We start from the raw sequence: 22991 nt of genomic DNA on the forward strand, positions 1-22991 counted from the left end.
GCTCCCACTCTGAGGATTAGACCCCTATCCCCACAGCAAGCTTTTCCCATCGTGAGGAAGGAGTTGTGCTCTTTGGTGCTTGAGGTTCCCCCATTGGCCAGGATTTGAGCTATGGTCTGGACACAGAAGCCTGAATACACAGGTTGGGTAGAGATTACAGTCTCTGGCTTTGGCAAGTCCCATGTGCAGTATATGGGGCCCGCTACATGTATGGCTGATGGGAGGTCAGCTCTCAGTCTGTGTCAGAGAGAGCATTAATGTACAGGGCGGCCTAGGACATTGGGTGCCATCGAGGTTGGTGCAGGTTGTTCCTCACGTGGGCATTCTGGGAAGACCCCTAGGGCACTTCTTCTTTCTGGAGGTCAGGCAGAACACAGCGTTGTGGTTCCAGAATGAGCAGTCTAGTGGGCTTGTGGGCCACGAGGGTGAAGACAGAATACTGAAAGCACAAGTGCTTGTTCAGTTCAGTGCCGAGCACATATCTTAAAAATATGAAGCGTCTGACTTGTGATCTCCAGCACCTGAGACAGGGCAAGTGTCAGATGTTCGCTCATGCTGGAGTTTGTGTCCATGTTGGCTGACGAATGGAGGGGTGGCCTCATGTGGCCATGGAAGTCATCCCAGTCCTGGGCTTGTGAACTGCTCCAAACAGCAAGCTTTCCTTTTGTGGGACAGGGGGTGTCCATTTTGATGGCACCATTGTCCCCTGTATGGGAAGACATCATAGCAGAAGTCACCACATGGATGCCTGTTATGCCCAGTAATACTTACCCTTACAGCCCAGAAACAAGGCCATTTCGATCTGGTGGCACTGGGTCAAAGTGCTCAGCGGGCTGAGGTGAAAGGGTGCCTCATTCTGATGGGTCACAGTGCTGGCTTGTGTCCAGGAAGACCTTAGAATATGGCGGGGGCACAGGTGCCATGCAGGATTCTCCTCCCCTGAGGGTTGGATGCAACTCCCAAGGTCCAGGTTTCATTCTTTGGACAGGAGGTGTTCTTTTTTGTGGCTCAGGAATCAAGTGTTGGACCATAAGTAGGTATTCCAGAGTTTGCCTCTGGAGACAGATGCCTGCAAACCTCAGCTAGGTTTCCGTTGAGGTCCTAAGGGAATGTCAGGTTCCATCTTCTGACTCAGGTCCATTGAACTGGGTGTCTGCCTGGAGGTAGGTGTCTGGCATGTGTCAGAGTGTGCATTTCTATTCAGAGCGGCCAAAAAATTGGTTGGCTCAGGGGCCTTGCAGGTATCTCCCAATCTGGAGGGTTTGTATAACTGTGACGAGCACAGTTTCCATTGGGATGGAAGGCAGGGTCTTGCACTTTGGCTCCAGAGGCTGCGTCCTGGAGGGACTGTCAGCCAGGGCTTTGTACAAAAGTTTGCAAACACAAACTAAGGTTAGGGTGAGGGTTGAGGTAATGGCAGGCCCAGTCTGCGGACCATGAGGGCAGTGCCCCGGGATCTTAAATTAGTTGGACGGGGAGGCAGGAGTGCAGGCTTTTCTGTCTGGGTTGTGTGTTTCGGAAATGAGGGGTGGCTTCATGTGGCCATGGGAGATTCTGCCGCTGTCGCAATTCTGCCCAGCTCCCAAGGGTTTGGTGTCTTTCGGGGGGAAGGGAAGAGTCCTGTTTTTGTCTCAGGGGTCAGGCCATATCAGGGATCCCAGAGTTGGCTTCTGGGTTCGTGCTTCCTGAGAATGAGACGGAGGGTGAGGATTTGTACCAAGGGGCATGGCAGACCCGCTAGGCGGGCCCTTGGTGCAGCTAGAGAGGTGACTTGTTTGAAACCGGGCTCAGGCTGAGGCTCAAAATGCCTGTTTGTGGGCAGGGCCACCCTAATACGTGGGCGTGGTCTCATGGGCCATGCAGATGGCTCCCACACTGAGGGTTTGACCACATCCCCACAGCAAGCTTTTCATGCCGTGGGGAAGGAGGATTGTTCTTTTGTGCTTGAGATTCCCCCATAGACCGGGATTTGACTCATGGTCTCTGTACAGATGCCTGAATACCCCAGGTTGGGTAGAAATGACAGTCTCTGGCCTTGGCACATCCCACGTGCAGGATATGTATCCCACTCCCTTGGGGCTGATGGGAGGTCAGGGCTCAGGCTCTGTCAGACAGAGCATTAGTGAACAGGGCAGCCTAGGATATTGGGGTGCCATCGAGGGCCATGCAGGTGGATCCTCTCGTGGGGATTCTGCACAAAGCCATAGGGCCCTTCTTCTTTCTGGAGGGCATGCAGAAGGCTGTGTTGTCTCTCCAGAATTCCCAATCTGGAGGGCCTGCTGGCCATGAAGTTGAGGAAGGAAATCTGAATGCACAAGCGCTGGTTCAGTTCAGTGATGAGCACATGATAATTCCAATGTTCAGCATCTGACTCGAGATCTCTAGGACCCAAGTCAGGGCGAGTGTCGGATGGTCACTCACGCCGGAGTTTGTGTCCATGTTGGCTGACGAATGGAGGGGAAGTCTCAAGATTCCAGGGAGGTTTTCCCAGGCTGGGACTTGTGAACTGCTCTGAACAGCAAGTTTTCCTTCTATGGGACAGGGGGAGTCCGTTTTGATGGATTCAGGGTCCCCCATATGGAAAAACCTGGTAGCAGAGCTCACCGCATGGATGCCTGGAAATCCCAGCTCAGCTTACACTTGCAGCCCAGGAACAAGTCAGTTTCGATCTGGTGGCTCTGGGGCGAATTGCCCAGGGGGCTGTGTTGACAGGGAGCCTCAAGCTGATGGATCACAATGCTACCTTTGTCCCATGAGACCTTAATATATGGTGGAATCCAGCGTCATGCAGAATTCTCCACTACTGAGGGTTTTACACAGCACCTTAGAGCCAGGTTGCCTTCTGGGGACAAGAAGTGTGTTGTTTTTTGCATAAGGGACCTAGCGTTGGAACATAGGTTGATATTCCAGAACTTTCCTCTGGGGATATTTGCCTGAAATCCTAAGCTAAGATTCCATTGAGATCCTTTGACTCAGAAGTCTTTTCCCTGATATGCTAAGTAACTCAGGAAGTACTGCTAAATCAATGATAAACTTGGGTTACATTTCGGTAAATGCTGGAACTACTCCAAAGGTTCTTTACATTTTCTAAAGTTTTAATGTTTTGATAAGGGTCATCATTTGATATTTAACATTATTTTTCTGAGTTTTTTGTCATTTGTATTTGTTTTAATTCTCCTGTAAAATGAATTCCGCCTTAAGGAAATTCATATAGGAGACTTTCAGAACAAATACGGTTCTTTGATATGTTGAAATCCTGGAACTGAATTTCCAGAAGTAAAAGTTGCACTCGCACTAAACCAGAATTAGTATGGTGACTCAAGATAAGATTGAGTCTCCAGGAGCTTTCCTAGAAAGGCTCACTGAAGCCTATAAAATGTATAACCCGATCGACCCTGAGGCACCCAAAAATGAGGAGGTAGTGAATCTTGCTTTTACCAGTCAGTCAGCCCCGGATATAAGGAGGAATCTTCAGGATCTTGAAGGAATTGAAGGGAAGAATCGTATTGAGATCTTGGGAATAGCAGAAAAAGTTTTTAAGAACAGGGATGCACAGGAGGATGAAAAACAGACAAAAAGCTGGTTAAGATTTTGGCATTACATGAGATAGGTAGAGGAAAGTAAATGGAAGGAAAAGTGTAAGCACAGAGAAGGCGGATGCGAAGACATAGATTCAGATCAGTGTGCTTACTGTAAGGAAAAAGGACCCTGGGCCAGGGAGTGCCCCAAAAGGAAGACGACAATGCTGGCCACAAGAGTAAAAATTGAAGTGGAAGGGAAATTGATTGATTTTTTTTGGTGGACATGGGAGCCCAATTTTCATCATTACTTAAACGTATGAGAAAACTATCTGGAGAGGAATTTTGGGAACAAGAGGAAATGGCACAGCGAGACATAAATGCACAACAGAAGGTACTTTAAATTTGGCCTCAGGAATAGTGAAACATAGATTTTTGGTCCTCCCTAATACCCCATATAACTTGATGGGAAGAGATCTCCTCCAGAAGTTACGATCTGGCATTCAGTTCTCAGAGGAGAAATGACTGCAACCTTGAGACAACCCACTGTACAGGTTCTTATGGCAGCAGAAGATGAATACCTCCTTTACAAGCCCGTCTCAAAACAGAGGGGACAAAGGCGGGAAGCCTTCTCCAAATCCAACAGGTCGAGTTTCCCGAGGTCTTGGCAGAAGGGAAGCCCCCTGGCATGACCATACGACAACCACCAGTGGTGGTACAATTAAAGGTGATGGCTATGGCTGTTCACGTTCGGCAGCACCCCCTTCTCTGGGAAGCAAGGGAAGGGATCAGCAAGTACATTAACCACCTCTGAGGAGACATGATCCTAGTTCCTTGCAAACATCCATGGAATACATGTTTGCTGCCTATCAAAAAGGCAGAGACTGGGGATTACTGACCCGTTCAAGATTGTTGGAAGTTAATAAACAGGTTGAAGATATCCACCCGAAGGTGCCTAACCCCTATACCCTACTCTCCCTCCTGGGCCCCCAAAGAACTGTGTATACCATCTTAGATATCAAGGATGCATTTTTTCTGCATATCTTTAGCAAGGGCATCTCAACCCCTTTTTGCTTTTGAGTGGCCTGACCCAAAGGATGTATTCCAAGGCCAGCTCACCTGTACAAGACTTTCCAAGGATTCAATAATTCACCCACCATTATTTTTTGATGAGGTACTACACGAGAATTTGCATGAGTACAGAAACTCCAACCAAGTAGTCACTCTGCTACAGTATGTTGATGACTTGCTAGTAGCCACTGAGGACTATGAGTCATATTTACGGGGACGAGAGCTCTCTTACAGACTCTGCAGGAAAGAAGATACCGGGTGTCAGCAAAGAAAGCACAGCACTGTCAGAGCCATGCCACATATCTAAGCTTTGATCTCCACGAGGGAGTGCATTCACTGAGTCCTGAAAACAGGTTATCACCCAATACCCCCACCCCACCCTGTCCCGACAAGTCAGGGAGATTCTTGGACAGTGGGCTTCTGTAGGCTGTGGATACTGCAGTTTGCAGAGATTGCCCAACCTCCCTATGAACTGGCAAATGGGCTCACTATGATAGAGTGGACAGCTAAGTCAGAAGGAGCATTTCGGGAATTACAAACAGCTGTACTGAGTGCATTGGCCATCCCAGATGTTACCAAGCCCTTCCACTTGCATGTGGATAAAAACTGCAGGGGTGGCCAAAGTAGTTTTGACTCAGAATCTGGGGCTTTGGCAAAGGAGATTGCCTACCTTAGCAAGAAACTTGATCCAGTAGTGGCTGGATACCCGTCTTGCCTCTGCATAATTGGTGCCATGGCCCTCCTGGCCCAGGATGCAAGTAAACTGAATTTGTGTCAAAATCTCATCTTGACCACCACCCATGCTATTGAGAGCCTTCTGCGGACTCCACCACACTGATGGATGACAAACGCCTGAGTGACGGGGTATCAGGCCCTCCTCTTCAATGAATCAAGAGTGACCTTCCGGACCCTGGCAGTGCTAAATCCAGCCATGCTGCTACCAGAGGAGGTGGCTGACCACCCACATGACTGCGGGGAGGTTCTAACCCAAGTTGCAGGAATAAGGCCAGATCTCAGAGACATCCCCCTCCCGATGCCTAGATGACTCTGTTCACAGATGGAAATAGCTACGTTGTCAATGGAAAGAGGAATGCGTGGGCTCAGTGGTTTCTTCTGAGCATTGGGTTGCCATCGAGGTCCGTGCAGGTTGATCCTCACATGGGGATTCTCGGCAGCTCATAGGGCCCTACTTCTTTCAGGAGGGCAGGATGAAAGCTGCATTGTGGCTCCAGAATTCCCAATATGGAGGGCTTTCAGCCAGGAGGGTGAGGACAGAAATCTGAACGCACAAGTGCTGGTTCAGTACAGTGCCGATTACATGGCAGTTCCAATGTAAAACGTCTGACTCGAGATCTCAAGCACCTGAGTCAGGGCGAGTGTCAGATGGTCACTCACAGTGGAGTTTGTGTCCATGATGCCTGAATAATGGAAGGGTGGCCTCAGGAGGCCATGGAGGTTTTCCCAGGTTGGGGCTTGTAAGCTTCTCCGAACAGCAAGCTCTCCTTCAGCGGTACATGGGGGCTCCATTTTTTTTTCCATTTTATTTATTTTTTTCAGCGTAACAGTATTCATTGTTTTTGCACAACACCCAGTGCTCCATGCAAAACGTGCCCTCCCCATTACCCACCACCTCTTCCCCCAACCTCCCACCCCTGACCCTTCAAAACCCTCAGGTTGTTTTTCATAGTCCATAGTCTCTTATGGCTCGCCTCCCCTTCCAAAATTTTTTTAAATAACCATATAATGTATTTTTACCCCCAGGTGTACAGGTCTGTGAATCGCCAGGATTACACACTTCACAGCACTCACCATAGCACATACCCTCCCCAATGTCCATAGACCCCTCCCCCTCCCCCAATCCCACCTCCCCCCAGCACCCCCAGTTTGTTTTGTGAGATTAAGAGTCATTTATGGTTTGTCTCCCTCCCAATACCATCTTGTTTCATTTATTCTTCTCCTATCCCCCTAACCCCCCATGTTGCTTCTCCACGTCCTCATATCAGGGAGATCATATGATAGTTGTCTTTCTCTGATGGACTTATTTCACTAAGCATGATACGTTCTAGTTCCAACCACATCGTCGCAAATGGCAAGATTTCATTTCTTTTGATGGCTGCATAGTATTCCGTTGTGTATATATACCACATCTTCTTGATCCATTCATCTGTTGATGGACATCTAGGTTCTTTCCATAGTTTGGCTATTGTACACATTGCTGCTATAAACATTCGGGTACACGTGCCCCTTCCGATCACTACGTTTGTATCTTTAGGGTAAATACCCAGTAGTGCAATTGCTGGGTCATAGGGTAGTTCTATTTTCAACATTTTGAGGAACCTCCATGGTGTTTTTCAGAGTGGTTGCACCAATTTGCATTCCCACCAACAGTGGAGGAGGGTTCCCCTTTCTCCGCATCCTCGCCAGCATCTGTCATTTTCTGACTTGTTAATTTTAGCCATTCTGACTGGTGTGAGGTGATATCTCATTGTGGTTTTGATTTGTATTTCCCTGATGCCGAGTGACGTGGAACACTTTTTCATGTGTCTGTTGGTCATCTGGATGTCTTCTTTGCAGAAATGTCTGTTCATGTCCTCTGCAAATTTCTTGATTGGATTGTTTGTTCTTTGGGTGTTGAGTTTGCTAAGTTCCTTATAGATTTTGGATATTAGCCCTTTATCTGATATGTCGTTTGCAAATATCTTCTCCCATTCTGTCAGTTGTCTTTTGGTTTTGTGAACTGTTTCCTTTGCTGTGCAAAAGCTTTTGATCTTGATGAAATCCCAATAGTTCATTTTTGCCCTTGCTTCCCTTGCCTTTGCCGTTGTTCCTAGGAAGATGTTGCTAGAGCTGAGGTCGAAGAGGTTGCTGCTTGCATTCTCCTCAAGGAATTTGATGGATTCCTTTCTCACATTGAGGTCCTTCATCCATTTGGAGTCTATTTTCGTGTGTGGTGTAAGGAAGAGGTCCAGTTTCACTTTTCTGCATGTGACTGTTCAATTTTCCCAGCACCATTTATTGAAGAGGCTGTATTTTTTCCATTGGACATTCTTTCCTGCTTTGTCGAAGATGAGTTGACCATAGAGTTGAGGGTCCATTTCTGGGCTCTCTATTCTGTTCCACTGATCTATGTGTCTGTTTTTGTGCCAGTACCATGTTGTCTTGATGATGACAGCTTTGTAATAGAGCTTGAAGTCCGGAATTGTGATGCCACCAACTTTGGCTTTCTTTTTCAATATTCCTTTGGCTATTCGAGGCCTTTTCTGGTTCCATATAAATTTTAGGATGATTTGTTCCATTACTTTGAAAAAAATGGATGGTATTTTGATAGGGATTGCATTAAATGTGTAGATTGCCTTAGGTAGCATGGACATTTTCACCATATTTATTCTTCCAATCCAGGAGCATGGAACATTTTTCCATTTCTTTGTGTCTTCCTCAATTTCTTTCATGAGTACTTTATAATTTTCTGTGTATAGATTCTTAGCCTCTTTAGTTAGGTTTATTCCTAGGTATCTTATAGTTTTGGGTACAATTGTAAATGGGATTGACTCCTTAATTTCTCTTTCTTCAGTCTTGTTGTTGGTGTACAGAAATGCAACTGATTTCTGTGCATTGATTTTATATCCTGACACTTTACTGAATTCCTGTACAAGTTCTAGCAGTTTTGGAGTGGAGTCTTTTGGGTTTTCCAGATATATTATCATATCATCTGTGAAGAGTAATAGTTTGACTTCTTCTTTACCAATTTGGATGCCTTTAATATCTTTTTGTTGTCTGATTGCTGAGGCTAGGACTTCTAGTGCTATGTTGAATAGCAGTGGTGATAATGGACATCCCTGCCGTGTTCCTGACCTTAGCAGAAAAGCTTTCAGTTTTTCTCCATTGAGAATGATATTTGCGGTGGGTTTTTCATAGATGGCTTTGATAATATTGAGGTATGTGCCCTCTATCCCCACACTTTGAAGAGTTTTGATCAGGAAGGGATGCTGTACTTTGTCAAATGCTTTTTCAGCATCTATTGAGAGTATCATATGGTTCTTGTTCTTTCTTTTATTAATGTGTTCTATCACGTTGATTGATTTGTGGATGTTGAACCAACCCTTCAGCCCTGGAATAAATCCCACTTGATCGTGGTGAATAATCGTTTTAATGTACTGTTGGATCCTATTGGCTAGTATTTTGGCGAGAATTTTTGCATCTGTGTTCATCAAGGATATTGGTCTGTAGTTCTCTTTTTTGGTCGGATCCAACATTCTTTTTTAAGGAGGGAAAAAAAGAAAGGAAGAAAGAAAGAAAGAAAGAAAGAAAGAAAGAAAGAAAGAAAGAGGAAGAGGAAAGCTTCCATCCAAAGAGGCAGACCTCACTCCTCCTGCAAATGTGAACTCCAAACGGATCTCACACTTCCATGGGAAACAGAACACTGGAACACACGTGTGTGTGTGTGTGTGTGTGTGTGTGTGTGTGTGTGTGTGTGTTGGGGGGTGATTCTAGGGGGAAAGCTGGGGATCTAGGGCCAGGCAAAGATGGTTTAAGACTGGACACCTGAGGCGCAATCTGTAAAAAAGAAACGGAGGGGTTGGAAGTCACCAAAATTAAAACCCTAGACTCTGTGAAACACCCTCTGAAGGGGACTCAAGGGCAAAGGACACACAGAGTCCTGGGGGATCAGCCAGGAGTGGGAGGTGGGGGTGGTGGTGGTGGAGGGTGTTGCTCAGAGAGAAACAAAATGAGGAAACGCTCCCAGTGGTCGGATCAGGGTCACTAGGAGAATGGGGCACAATCCATTCAGATGGGAAGTCTGCCACACGGCCAAAGGCAAGGAAGAAATCCAAGATTTTCAAGGTCAGGTCCCTTTGAGCATGTCGTGTCTATGACAAGGCCACCAACTAAGAAAACCAGCGAGGCCATTTTATGTCTAATTCCAAAGGGACATGAAGTTTGGGGTTGAGAGGCAGGGAGTCCATCCCTGATCATCCCAGAGGCGATTAAAAAGACAGAAGAACCATAGCAAGGACAAACTCTGCAGGGCCCAGTGTCAAACAGCAGGGAACCTTCCGATTTTCTTTTTAACACCCAGGCCCAGGAGCCTATGCCCAGGCACCCTGTCGCTGTGGAGGAGCCTCGGGAATGGCCGGAAAGAAAGGAGCCAGCGATGGTGGGACCAGGGATGGGGAGAGGGATTCCCGAGGAACAAGGACCCGTGAACCACTTACCCAGACTGCCCTGAAGGAAACCAGAACCTGTCACCCTATAAAGGTGCCCACTGTGGCACGTTGGTTATCTCAAATTCCACTCCTTGTAGACACAGCAGCTACCAGAAGAATATGCCAAACCTTCTGGTCTTCCCGAGGCCAAGAGAGCCAACTTCCATGTGACAGGTACCTTCCCTGGAACCAGGAAGCAGAAAGCCATCCTCCATCACCAGAGACAGGAGAGGGGAGCCGGAGAATTAGGGTCTGACCCGTCCATGTCGATGAAAATTCTTCAACAAGACCTCCACCCCTACTCCCACCCCTGTCTTCCCCGGACTCTCTTTACCACGGCCTGCCTGCCCCTTGCCCAAAACCCTTTGTCTTATCCGTTCTTCACGAGTGCATCAAGACCCTGTCTTATCTTTCATTTTTCTTTTCTTTTCTTTTTTTTAAAGATTTTATCTTATTTACTTATTGGAGAGACGGAGATAACAAGTAGGCAGAGAGAGGGGGTGGGGGGGCAGGAAGCATGCTCCCTGTTGAGCAGAGAGCCCGATGCATGGCTCGATCCCAGGACCCGGAGATCATGACCTGAGTGGAAGGCGGAGACCAAACCTACCAAGCCACCCAGGCACCCCTCGAGTCCCCATCTTTAGGCCCTTGGTAAGGCGCCCCTGTGGAGGCAAACACCTCCCCATGGTTGGATGCCCTTCTCCAGGGAAGTTCTTCTGTCAGTCGCCATCCTAGGCCCAGCCACAGACCCTAAGCTGGTAGAGGAGAATGTGTGTCCACCACCACGACCAAACACCACCACCACCACCAACAACAACACCCCCACCAACACCCCAGCAGTGAGATCGTCCACCTGGAATGTCACTTGGACCAGATGAAGGGAGCCAAGGCAAGAGAAATGAGGCGACAGCTAGGTCCCTTGACCACTTGTAACCCACTGATGAATCCCTGACACACATAGAGGGTGGAACACCCCTACAACTCCCTCAAGGATTTTGTTCCATGTTTTACCCGTGAGGATCGCTCTAGTCTGTGTCCTTCACTCCGATAACCACACATGCCCACGATATGCTAACATCCCTCTTACAACATGGGGTCCATAGACACACATCGAAAGGGTCCCATGACTAATGCTTTGCTAAAACAAGAGGGACTCACCTCACCTTGACAGTGGGTAGCCCCGTAAGGTCTCGGAGACCTTGCTCGCAGCATACACACATTCCTTGGAGACTGACCTCATCCCTAACACCCACTAACTGGAAACCATATCACCAGTTACTTCTCACAATCCCAGCACACCACTTTCTGCCCACAGGTAATGTCCCCGTGCTGTAATAAAAGCACCTTTTTGCACCAAACACATCTCTGCAATTCTTGCTTGGCCATTTTCCCGGCAGCTCCACATCCGGTCTGCCTGTCTGTCTGTTTTTGGGTTTGTTCCTTCGTGTGTGTGTGTGTGTGTGTGTGTGTGTGTGTGTGTGTGTGTGTGCGCGCGTGCGCACGTGCACGCACGCACACAAACATGTTTCATGGGCCTTTGTTTGTATTTATTTATTTATTTATTTACTTACTTACTTACTTACTTATTTACTTATTTTGAGTGGTTTTGGGTTCACAGCCAAATTCACTGGAGAATACGGGCAGTACCCACAGGACACCTGCTCTGCCATTGCTCACTGCTCACTGGCCCCTGCTCTGCCCCCCAACAATCAGAGGCACAGGCCTGCTCCCTGAGAGCTTCCCACTCCCCCGCAAGCCTATCAACCATCCGACCATCCGTGGCAAAGCTGGTGTATCGCTTACAATGGATGAATCCACACTGAGGCATCATCATCACCCACTCAGAGCCCAATGTTGTCCATTCTCTGGGGTTTTGTTTTCCTTTTTATAACGATTTTATTTATTTATTGGACAGAGAGAGAGAGACAGACAGACAGATCATAAGTAGGCAGAGAAAGAGGGGAAAGCAGGCTCCCCGCCAAGCAGAGAGCCCGATTCAGGGCTCGATCCCAGGACCCGGATGTCATGACCAGAGCCGAAGGCAGAGACTTGACTCACTGAGCCACCCAGGCACCCTTCCTTCTGTTGGTTTCGACAAAGGTATCGTACCACCACAGTAGTTCTCTGAATAGTTCCACCGCCTTATAAATCCTCTGTGCTCTGCCTAGTCACCCTACCCACCCACCCGCGCCCTCCCCGCACCCACCCCCACACACACACCCTCCACCCTCACCAAAATCCCTGGCAGCCAATGGATCTTTGTTGTCCCTTTTGCTTGCCTGCCTGCCTGCCTGCCTACCTGCCTGCCTGCCAGCCTTCCTTCTTACCTACCTTATCATTAGTTTGAGTATCATTTGTTTATTATGAAAGACAGACATGGAAATTACTCACATGGGGCAAGATTTCACCACTTCAGTGGACTCAGTAGTTTCACGGGATGCCATTTCAATCATGATTTTTTTCAGTCTATATTTTCTCAGAATGTCACCGTCTCTAAGTAAGAAAATACTCCATGTCATCTAGAACTACTCCGATGCCTCCATATTCTGGGAGAAGATAGTTACCGCCAACTTTCAGGCCAACTGGCTGAATCTCTCCACCCTTTCCTCCAGAGCCTGACCAGTAGCTATTCCTGTTGCTTGCAGTACTTTTCCTTGAGATTTTTCAGGAAGCATCCTGCCTCCTTTGGTTACAATTTGGGCTGCACTCCTTCGAAGCACAACCTGGTCACAGACGGGGAGAAACCCTCTGCACACACCTGTCCTTCCATGATGCTGTCTGCTACAGTTCATACTCTGCTCTCCAGCCTACTGATCTCCTGACCCTCTCCATAGTTTGGCCTCCTTCAGCATGTCACATGGAGTTGGAACCGTGAGGCGGGTTCACCTCTTCTGACTGGCTTCTCTCAGTCAGCAAGACATGAAGAACTTTCCCCACCTGGCTCCCCATAGCTCCCCATAGCTTGCTTATCTCTTTCCAAAGCCCTGAGAGCCATTTCTTTCATGGCCTGGATGTACCCAAGTCTCTGTATCCATTCTACTCCTGAGGGACTTCTTGATTGCCTCCACGTTCAAGCCGTTACTAGTGAAGGGGCCGTGAATGTCTGCATGTAGTTTTCTGTGCAGACTTCCGTCTTCAACTCGTTTGGGTCATCGATACATACCAAGGAGCAGGATTGCTGTGTCGTACAGTAAGAGTATGTTTAGCTTGGAGAGGCAATCACCCATATTTCTGGCCTTTGGGGGGGGCGCACGGGAGCCGAGTGGAGGGCTGTGCACGGAAGGAACGAGGTCATGAAAGAGGGAGAATTCAAAGATGCTGGAAAGGAAGACCTCAGGGTTGGTGGCAGACCCTAAGGATGACATTGACATGAGACACAGTAACAGGAAAAGGAGCCTACATATTTGTTTCCTAAAAGTGTCCCATGAAAAAGCCCTCCCGAGGAAAGCCAGACCCTGAGAAGGAGCAAATCCTAGTTGCTGGTATATTGGGTTGAACAAGAGAGGCGATTGTGGAAGAGTAACTACACTGTATAGGGAGGCTACAAGAACACATGGATTTGAAAGAAAGAAAGAAACAAACAAATAAACAAACAAGATTAGTTTGTCCAAAATTCTCATGTTCATTCTCAACTTCCTGTCCTTGAAGATAAGAATGTCCCTCACAGGGTATCTGGGTGGCTTAGTCCCTTAAGGTTAAGCGGCTGCCTTTGGCTCAGGTCCTGATCCCATGTTCCTGGGATTGAGTCCCACATCAGGCTCCTTGCTCAGCGGGGAGCCTGCTTCTCCCTCTCCCTCTGCCTGCCCCTCCCCCTGCTTTGCATGCCCAGAATATATGTGTGTGCATGCGTCAGTGTACACATATACATATATGTGCGTATATACACATATACATATATACATGCGTGTGTGTGTGTGTGTGTCCCCCCTCTCTTCTCTCTCTCTCCCTCTCTCTCTCACTCAAAAAAAAAAGAAGAAAGAAAAAGGATGTCACTCACTCCCCCTTCTGTGATAGGGGAGACATCTCCCAGGGGAATTGGCGGAGGATGCTTCAGGGGAGAAAGGGGGGAGAGTTATCTCCCCTCCTTGCACTTGCAGGTGGGGGTGTTGTGTGTTTGCTGCTGCTGCAGGTACGTTTCAGAAGTGTCTATAGTTCAAAACAGTATTCTTGTTTCCTTAACATCTAAACCTTATCTCAGGATTGGGTTTTGACAGGACGGAGGAAGGGAGGGTGGCCCAAATTTTTCATCAACATGATGGAGAAGGAGAAGATGGGTGCGGGCCTGTGCATATTCTTCTCCATGGTGGGGTGAGCAGAGGATTCACATTCAGCTCTTGCCAGAAGGGATATAATCTCTCCATAAACAATCAGACAAAATATCAGGTGAACAGTAAGGGCAAGTAACGGTCAGAGGAACATAGACAAGATTGGCTCTAGATGCTGGAGTTTCCCAAGCAATGATCTCTGCAGAGGCACGCAAATGTCAGAGATTTCCAGAGACCATGCTTAGGTATGGACGTCATTCCAAAGGTAGGGTGCTATCATCCGGTGAGTGTTGTTTGCTGTCCCCAGCTCCCAGGAGCACTGTATCTTGCAGATACAGTATGAGGCTCATCCCTGGATGGAATTGTGCCAGAGAAAGGGAGACAGAAGCATGTCCTTGAGCCTAAGGTGTGTTGAAGAGAGTGACTCTCTAAAGCACATTGGGCTGAAGAAGACCAGCTGGATTTCTGTGGGTTGGTTTTACCTATTGGTGACAAGGGGATGGGTGTGGGTGGGTGTAGTTTGTTTACTTTTGGAAAGAGGTGAAAGCCTGATTGGAGTGGAAGTATTTGCACCTGGGGTCTGGCAGGATGGGAGGGTGTGGCTCGGTCTCTTTACTGAGAAGTCAGGAGCATCGGGCCTTTTAAGAACTAGGCAAAGAGAAGAGCTGAGCTTTGGCGGTCGCAGCACCTGGCACCTCTGCAGAAAAAAATAGAAGGTTCCCAGAATGAATTGAACTGCAGGAGTCAGCGTGAACGGACCCCACCACCCTCAGCCCCCAGCCCCCCCACCCCCAACTTGGGGGCAGGCAGTAGCTATAGTCCAGAGCTCCAGATCTGGGTCCACCTCCCCCTACCAGGGCTCCCCCTGCCCTCTTCTTAGCCAGGGAAGTATATGTGAGCATGATCCCAGAAAAAATCCCCTCATCCACGGAACTCTTGCCAACAGTTGGACCACTTTGCCTGAGAGACCAACTCATCTGTACCCGACCGTGACTTTTTTCCTAGGGACCTGGGGCCTAGTTCACTACTTAGGAAGAACAGCACCACTACCACCCTGGCCACCCCCCACCCCCGCCATCCCAACCCCCAGCCTACTGCTCCCAATTCAACCAGAAGATGGCAGGGGCTGGGGGAGGAGGGTTGTGAGGACCCCTGAAGGGATTTCCAGGTGACCCATTCTAATGGGCCTCATTCAATCAAATCGTTTCATTCAAATGCAGAAAGCTTTCTGTTAAAGTCAGAGCCTGGGGCTTCTCTCCATTGGATGGCATTCTTCAAATCCCCCTACCCTTAGGCTGTGGCTCACAAACTTGGGGATGGAGGAGGCAAGGGGGAAGGAAGGAGACAGAGCTTGTCTCAAGAGCTGACCTCATCTGGGGGCAAAAAGAGTCCCTTCCTTTTCCTAACCCAGGAAATGCCAGTAAACCCTTTGGGAATCATGGATGTGGAGGATGACGTCTGACCTGAAAGCCTTCCAAGGGTTGGGGGTGCAGGTGGGAGGGTGTGGCATGGTGTGGCTGGGTCAGTTGGAGAGGGACAGGAAACACATGATGATGGTGTCTTAGGATTGAGAGGCCAAACACAGGCATGGACTGATGATGGTGGTGTCTTAGGGGTCAGAAGGCAAACACAGGCATGGAGTGATAAGGGATAAGAGCTAAGAGTGGCCTGACAGGGGACAGTTCTCACTCATCCACCAAGTTACTGGGCCAAGCAAGCCCACTCCTCTAAAGCGACATGAACAGTTGATTGATTATCCATCGACCAGTCTTCCCTCTCCCACCTGCTTCCCAAGGGAAAACCTCTGTCTCATTTCCACATAGCCACTGACTGTTTCACATGCCACTTTCTGTCCACTAAAAGAAGAAAGGAAGATGGGGAACCATAAACCAGCTCCACAGATAGCGCCTCTGCACAGAGGGGTGAGTGTGGGTCTCATGGGCAAATGGTCACTCTGAGCCTTGATCCCTGGGTTGTTTAAAAAAATTCACTGGAGGGAGCACCTGGCTGGCTCAGTCAGAAGAGCACATGACTGTTGATCTCAGTCAGGATCATGAGTTCAAGCCCTGCATTGGGTCCACAGATAATGGAAAATGAATAAATGAATGGAATTTTTTAAAACATAAAAGTTTGTAATGTTGTTCTCCTCCCCCCCAAAAAAAAAGAATGGAGGGGTGCTGCAGTCTATTAAGCTTCTGCCTTCAGCTCAGGTCATGATCTCAGGGTACTGAGACTGAGCCCGGCCCCTCTGAGGCTCCCTGCTCAGTGGGGAATCTTCTCCCTCTCCCTCTGTCCCTCCCCCCACTCGTGTGTTCATGCGTGTGCGCTCTCTCTCTCTCTCTCTCTGAAATAACTAACTAACTTACTAAATAACAATCAAACTTCAAAACAGGGACATTAACGATTATTCACGGGGAAAGATGGAGCCTGCACAGTGGGGAAACATCCTATATACCATGTATCCCCATGCTTACTTTGGGGTGGAGACTTGACCTGAGAAGGAGGAAAATTGCGTCCCTTATGTCAGGAGGTTACCTTAGGAGAAGGAGAAGGGGCTGTGGGCATGTTGTGATAGCTGGTCTAACCGGAATGGGGTCTCAGGCTCCTTCTCTCAGGTAAGGAGTATCAGGGCCGTGCTTGTTGATAGGCTGCAGCCCCATCCGTCGACCTTCAGTCCAGACTTCTGCAGAGATGCCTGGTATTTGGTAGCAAGGCGTGAAACGAGATGGTAGCTCAGTAGGGGGAACCAATTTTCTGAAAAACAGGCTTTGAGCTTTCAGCTAGCATCAGCCCATTTACCTTATGAGGCATGGTTTCAATCCATCCCTCCTGCCACCCCTGCCAAGTTATGCTGTGGCTATTCTTTTATTTCCTCAGTGGAGGTAGGATTATGGTAAAGAAGTTTCTGTATATCTTAGCTATAACATGCCTATGTGCTGGGCTCAACAGAGGCTTTTCCCCTGTAGGTTAAAAGGGAATAGAAAAAACAGGGAGTCAGACATTCTATGTTTTCCCCTGTTATAATTTCCCATGGTCAATCCTTCATTCCATTTCTATGGAACAGGGGCAGAGGTCTGCCTTCTGTAAATGCTTCAAGCTGAATGAGGGTGCAGTGGAGGTTTTGGAATGGAAGGATCTGAGACAGGGCATCCTCTACTCAGAGGAAGAGTATCCTGCATGGCGCCTGAGCCCCCGCCACATTCTAAGGTCTTCCTGGACACCAGCCATCATTGTGACCCATCAGAATGAGGCTCCCTGTCACCTCAGTCCCCTGGGCACTTAGCTCTAGAGAAACCAGATCAAAATGGCCTTCTTCCTGGGCTGGAAGGCTAAGAGGAGCTGGGCTTTCCAGGCATCCATGCAGTGACTTCTACTACTTAAGCTCCTTGAGTTTGCATGTCCCCAAATGAGTACCCTGATGTATCTGGTCTACTAACTTTTTGCCTAGTCTTCGAGGAAGAATTATTTTTCCTGCCTTAGTCTTAGCCCATCCCCTTCATAGTCCAATTTAACCTATTTCTGTGAATACTTTAAATCTTCTTCTGAATAATTCAGTTTTTCTGGTAGGCCTGGAGTCGGGAGTATAACTATTTCTTGTACTGTTTCTTGGGCTGCTTGTTTTGTGGCTTGATTTGCTAATTGCTTTCCTAATGAAATCAGATCAGTCCCCTTTCTTGTCCTGGGCAATGCATAACAGCCACAACTTTTGGGTCACAAATAGCCTGGAGGAGAGCCAATATTTCTCCTCTGTTTTTAATTCCTTTTCCTTCTGCTGTTAATAGACCCCCTTCTTTATAAATAGCCCCATGTATATGGAAAGTAACAAAGGCATACCTGCTGCCCCTATAGATGTTGGCGGTTTTACCTTTGGCCATCTGCAGTGACTTAGTGAGTGCAATCAGTTCCACTTTTTGTGCCAAAGTTCCATGTGGCAGGGCTGCTGTAAAGAGTTTCTGCTCAGGATAAACCACCGCAATCCCCGCATACCTCTTTTGATTGACCACGTAGCTATTCCCATCTGTGAACAGAGTCATCTCGGCATCTCGGGAGGGGAATGTCTCTGAGATCCGATATTATTCCTGCAACTTGGGTTAGGACATCCCTGCAGTTGTGTGGATGGTCAGCCAGCTCCTCTGGCAGCAGCGTGGCTGGATTTAGCACTTCCAGGGGTTGTAAGGTCACTCTTGGTACATTGAGGAGGAGGGCCTGATACTCCGTCACTCAGGTATTTGTCATCCATCGGTCTGGTCTAGTCCGGAGAAGGCCCTCGATAGCGTGGGTGGTGGTAAAGATGAGATTTTGACCCAAATTCAATTTACTTACATCCTTGACCAAGAGGGCTGTGGCAGCAATTATGCAGAGGCAAGAGGGGAACCCAGCCACTACTGGATCTAGTTTTTTGCTAAGATAGGCTACTGGCCTTTGCCAAGGCCCCAGATTCTGAGTCAAAACTCCTTTGGCCATGCCTGCATTTTCATCCACATTCAAGTGAAAGGGCTTGGTAACATCTGGGATGGCCAATGCACTCAGTACAGCTGTTTGTAATTCCCGAAATGCTCCTTCTGCCTCTGCTGTCCACACTATCATAGTGAATGCCCCCCTTTTGCCATTTCGAAGGGAGGTTGGGCAATCTCCACAAACTGCGGTATCCACAGCACAGAGAAGCCCACCACCCAAGAAACTCCCTGACTTGTCAGGACGTGGTTTGGTGGGGGTATCAGGTGATCACTTGTTTCCTGGACTCAGTGAATGCACTTCCTTGGGGAGATCAAAGCTTAGATATGTGACATGGCTCTGACACCCGATACCCTTTTTCCTGAAGATTCTGTAAGAGAGCTCTTGTCCCCCTCAAACGTGACTCATCATCCTCAGCGGATACTAGCAAGTCATCAACATACTGTAGCAGAGTGACTACTGGGTTGGAGGTTCTGTACTCATGCAAATCCTCGTGTAGTGCCCCGTCAAAAAGTATGGAATCCTGACTGAGGGTTGGACCACTCAAAAGCAAAAAGTGTTTGAGATTCCCATGCTAAAGATATGCCGAAAAATGCATCCTAAAAATCTGAGATGGTATACACAGTTCTTTTGGGGCCCAGGAGGGAGAGTAGGGTATACAGGTTAGGCACCATTGGGTGGATATCTTCAACCCGTTTATTAACTTCCCACAATTCCTGAGTGTGTCAGTACTCCACAGTCTCGGCCTTTTTGATGGGCGTCAAAGGTGTGTTCCATGGAGATTTGCAAGGAACTAGGATCGCTTCTCCTCGGAGGTGGTTAATGTGCTCTTTGATTCCTTCCATTGCTCCCGGCGAAGGGGGTGCTGCCGAAAATGAACAGCCATAGCCATCGCCTTTAATTGTACCACTACTGGAGGTTGTCCCCTGGCCAAGCCATGGGGCTTCCCTTCTGCTAAGACCTTGGGAAACTTGACCTGTGGGATTTGGAGAAGGTTCCCCGCCTTTGTCTCCTCTGGTTTTGAGACTGGCTCGTAAAGGAGATATTCATGTACTGCTGCCATAAGCACCTGTACAGTGGGTTTTCTCAAGGTTACAGTCACGTCTACTTCTGAGAACTGAATGCCAGCTTGTAACTTGTGGAGGAGGTCTCTTCCCATCAAGTTATATGTGGCATTAGGGTGGACCAAAAACCGATGTTTTACTACTCTCGAGGCCAGATTTAAAGACCAAAAACTGATGTTTTACTACTCTCGAGGCCAGATTTAAAGTCCTTTCTGTTTTCCATTTATGTCTTGCTGAGCCATTTGCTCCTTGTACCCAAACTTCTTCTCCAGAGAGTTTTCCATATCAAAGAACCGTATTTGATCTGAAAGTCTCATATATGAATTTCCTTTAAGGTGAACTTCATCTTACAAGAGAATTAAATCAATTACAAATGACAAAAAACTCAGAATAGATATGGTTAAAAATCATATTATGACCCTTATCAGCAAGGGGAGGGGCTAGGCAGTCCATGTCGGGCCAGAGAAGGCAAGGAATTCCCCAAAACAAAGGGAGTTTTGGCAGCTGCTTGGGAATATCCTTAAAGTCTCTCTCTAAGTTAGAATAACCCCAGTTGGCTCCAGTTAGAGCCCTTAACCCACAAAATGAGTGAGGACGAAGCCCCACATCTATTATGAGGAACAGAGAGACGAGAGTTTCCTTACTCTCTGCCTGTCCCATTCACCCAAACACAACAAACAACACAGCTGACAACAAAAAGACAAGACAAAGACAACTGCAGGCCCAGCGGTCCTGCCACTGGTGGGGAATTTCTAAGGGGACTCGATCCCACTGTCTATCTAAGGGGACTTGAAATCCCCCAACCGCCAAGGGGTACTTGAACCCCATGTCGATCTACCAACAGAGGAATGGGGCATCCCCGCATCCACTCCAGCACTAGGGAGCATGGCTGCATCCAGCTTCTCCCTGGTGGGTCATACCCTGGAGCTCCAGCCAGACAGACGAACAAGATCCCAAAACCTCTGGAGGATTTTCCCATAAATTCTGATGGTGGCTCGGTTCTCATTGTTTGATCCTGGGTGAACCCCAGTGTTAGGGTCTGTTATCAAAGGAACCAGATTGACACAAAGTGAAAATCAAGCAAAGCTTTATTTCACACCAAGCATTGAAAATGAAACTGAGCAGTGGGGGCCATTTCTTACATAGAGGCGATGATGATGAGTTCTCCCCTCCTGATGACAAAGAGGTAAGGATGACGAGGATGACAACCCTGATGACACAGACTCTGCTCCCAATGATGCCACTCCGAAAAGGCCGCTCCCCAGACGAGGCCGCTCTGGACGAGGCCACATGCTGGACGAAGGCCGCAACCAATAATGAAGAGGCCGACCTGGACCAGGCCGCTCTCCGACGAGGCCGCACGCCAATGATGCCGCTCCCCGGAATGACGCAGCTCTGGATAAGCCACAGCTCTGGGAAGCGAGGCAGTTTGTGGCGAGGCAGTTTGCGACGAGGCAGGGCGCAGGCAGCTCTGCTGCTCGGAGAGGCGAGGCCACTCCTGGTGGTGCAGCTCCCAGCAATGCCCCTCCCAATGCTCCCGCTGATCCTGAATCTCTGAAGCTCCCGACCACCCCGATGCTATCATTCCTACGACTACCCTAACAGCTCCCAATGGCTACTGTAATGGCTACTCTATCTCCTTCTACTACTCTAACAGCTATTCTAACTCCTTCTACTTCTCTAAAAGCTATTCTAACTCCTTCTAATTTTATAATGGCTATTCTAACTCCTCCTAATCTCTAACGGCTATTCTAACACCTCCTACTTATCTCCCACCCCCGCCTGCCATACAGACTAACCTTTACAGAGGTGGTTGAACCTGGCCCACACACAGGTGGCCAAAGAGATTGCAAGTCACCACATTTACTATATGCACACCCCACTGATTGGATAAGGCAGTCTGGCCAGTCCCGCCCCAATATCCGGGGTTTACAAGTAAGTTCCTCTGGCTAAGCAGGCCCCTACATTAGTACCTACATATGTTCCAACGCTAGGTCCCTGATCCAAAAAACAGAACACCTACTGTCCCCAGAAGGCAACCTGGATCTTGGGAGCTGCATCCAACCCTCAGGGGAGGGGAATCCTGCATGGAGAATGAGCTCTTGCCACATTCTAAGGTCTCCCTGGACACAATCCAGCATGCTGACCCATCAGCAGGAGGCTCCCCAACAACTCAGCCCCCTGGGCACTTGCCTAAGAGCCATCAGATCGAAACCGCCTTGACCCTGGCCTGAGAGGATAAGCTGAGCTGGGCTTTCCAAACATCTATGCGGTCAGCTCTACTACCATGTCTTTCCATTTGGGGGACCATGGAGCCATCAAAACAGACTCCCCCAGTCCCACAGAAGAAAAGCTTGCTGTTGAGAGCATCTCACAAGGCCCAGCCTGGGAAAACTACCATGGCCTCATGAGGCCAACCTTCCAATCATCTAGTATCATGCACACAAACTCCAGCGTGAGCGACTTTCCGATGCTCGCCCTGAATCAGGTGCTGGATATCTAGTGTCAGACGATGGACATTGGAACTACCATGTGCTTGGCACTGAACAGAAATGGCGCTTCTGCGTGCAGACTTCCGTCCTCACCCTCCTGGCCAACAAGCCGTCCAGATTGGGAATTCTAGAGCCACAACACAGCCTTCTGCCTACCTTCTAAAAAGAAGAAGGGTCCTATGGGTCTGCCCAGAATCGCCATGTGAGGAGCAACCTGCACAGCCCTAGATGGAACCCCAATATCCAGGCTGACTGTACACTAATGCTCTGTGTGAAACAAACTGAGCCATTACCTCCAGTCAGCCCCCAAGGTAGCGGGTCCCATCTCTTGCACATGGGACCGGCCATGGCCCTAGACTGTCATGTCTACCAAACCTGGGAGTTCAGGCATTTGTATGCAGACCATATCTCAAATCCCAACCTATGGGGGAACCTCAAGCACAAAGGAGGACTGCTCCTTCCCCATGGCTGGAAAAGCTTGCTGAGGAGATGGGGTCACACCCTCAGAGTGGGAGCCAGCTGCATGGCCCATGAGAACACGCCCACCCAGGAGGTCTGCCCTGGGCAAAAACAGGCATTGTAACCATCAGCCTGAGCATGCTTTCAAGCAAGCCCCCTCACTAGCTGGACCAGGAGCCCGCACTTCAGGCCTGGCATGCCTCTAGTCCCAAATCCTCACCCTCGTTCGGGTTCTCCTGGCGCCCAGACGCAGAAGCCAAATCTGGGATCCCTGCTATGGCGGAACCCCTGAGACGGAAAACAGCTCTCTTCCCTTCATCCAGATACACACCAAAACCTTGGGAGCCATGCAAAATCCCCACAGAGTCAGATTCCCCCATGGACCATGAGGCCATCACTCTGTTCCTTGGCCAACCGAGACACACAACCCAGACAGAAGAGCATGCACTCTCGCTTCACCATT

The sequence above is a fragment of the Meles meles genome, unplaced genomic scaffold, assembly GCF_922984935.1.
Source record: "Meles meles unplaced genomic scaffold, mMelMel3.1 paternal haplotype, whole genome shotgun sequence".
NCBI classification, from domain to species: domain Eukaryota; kingdom Metazoa; phylum Chordata; class Mammalia; order Carnivora; family Mustelidae; genus Meles; species Meles meles.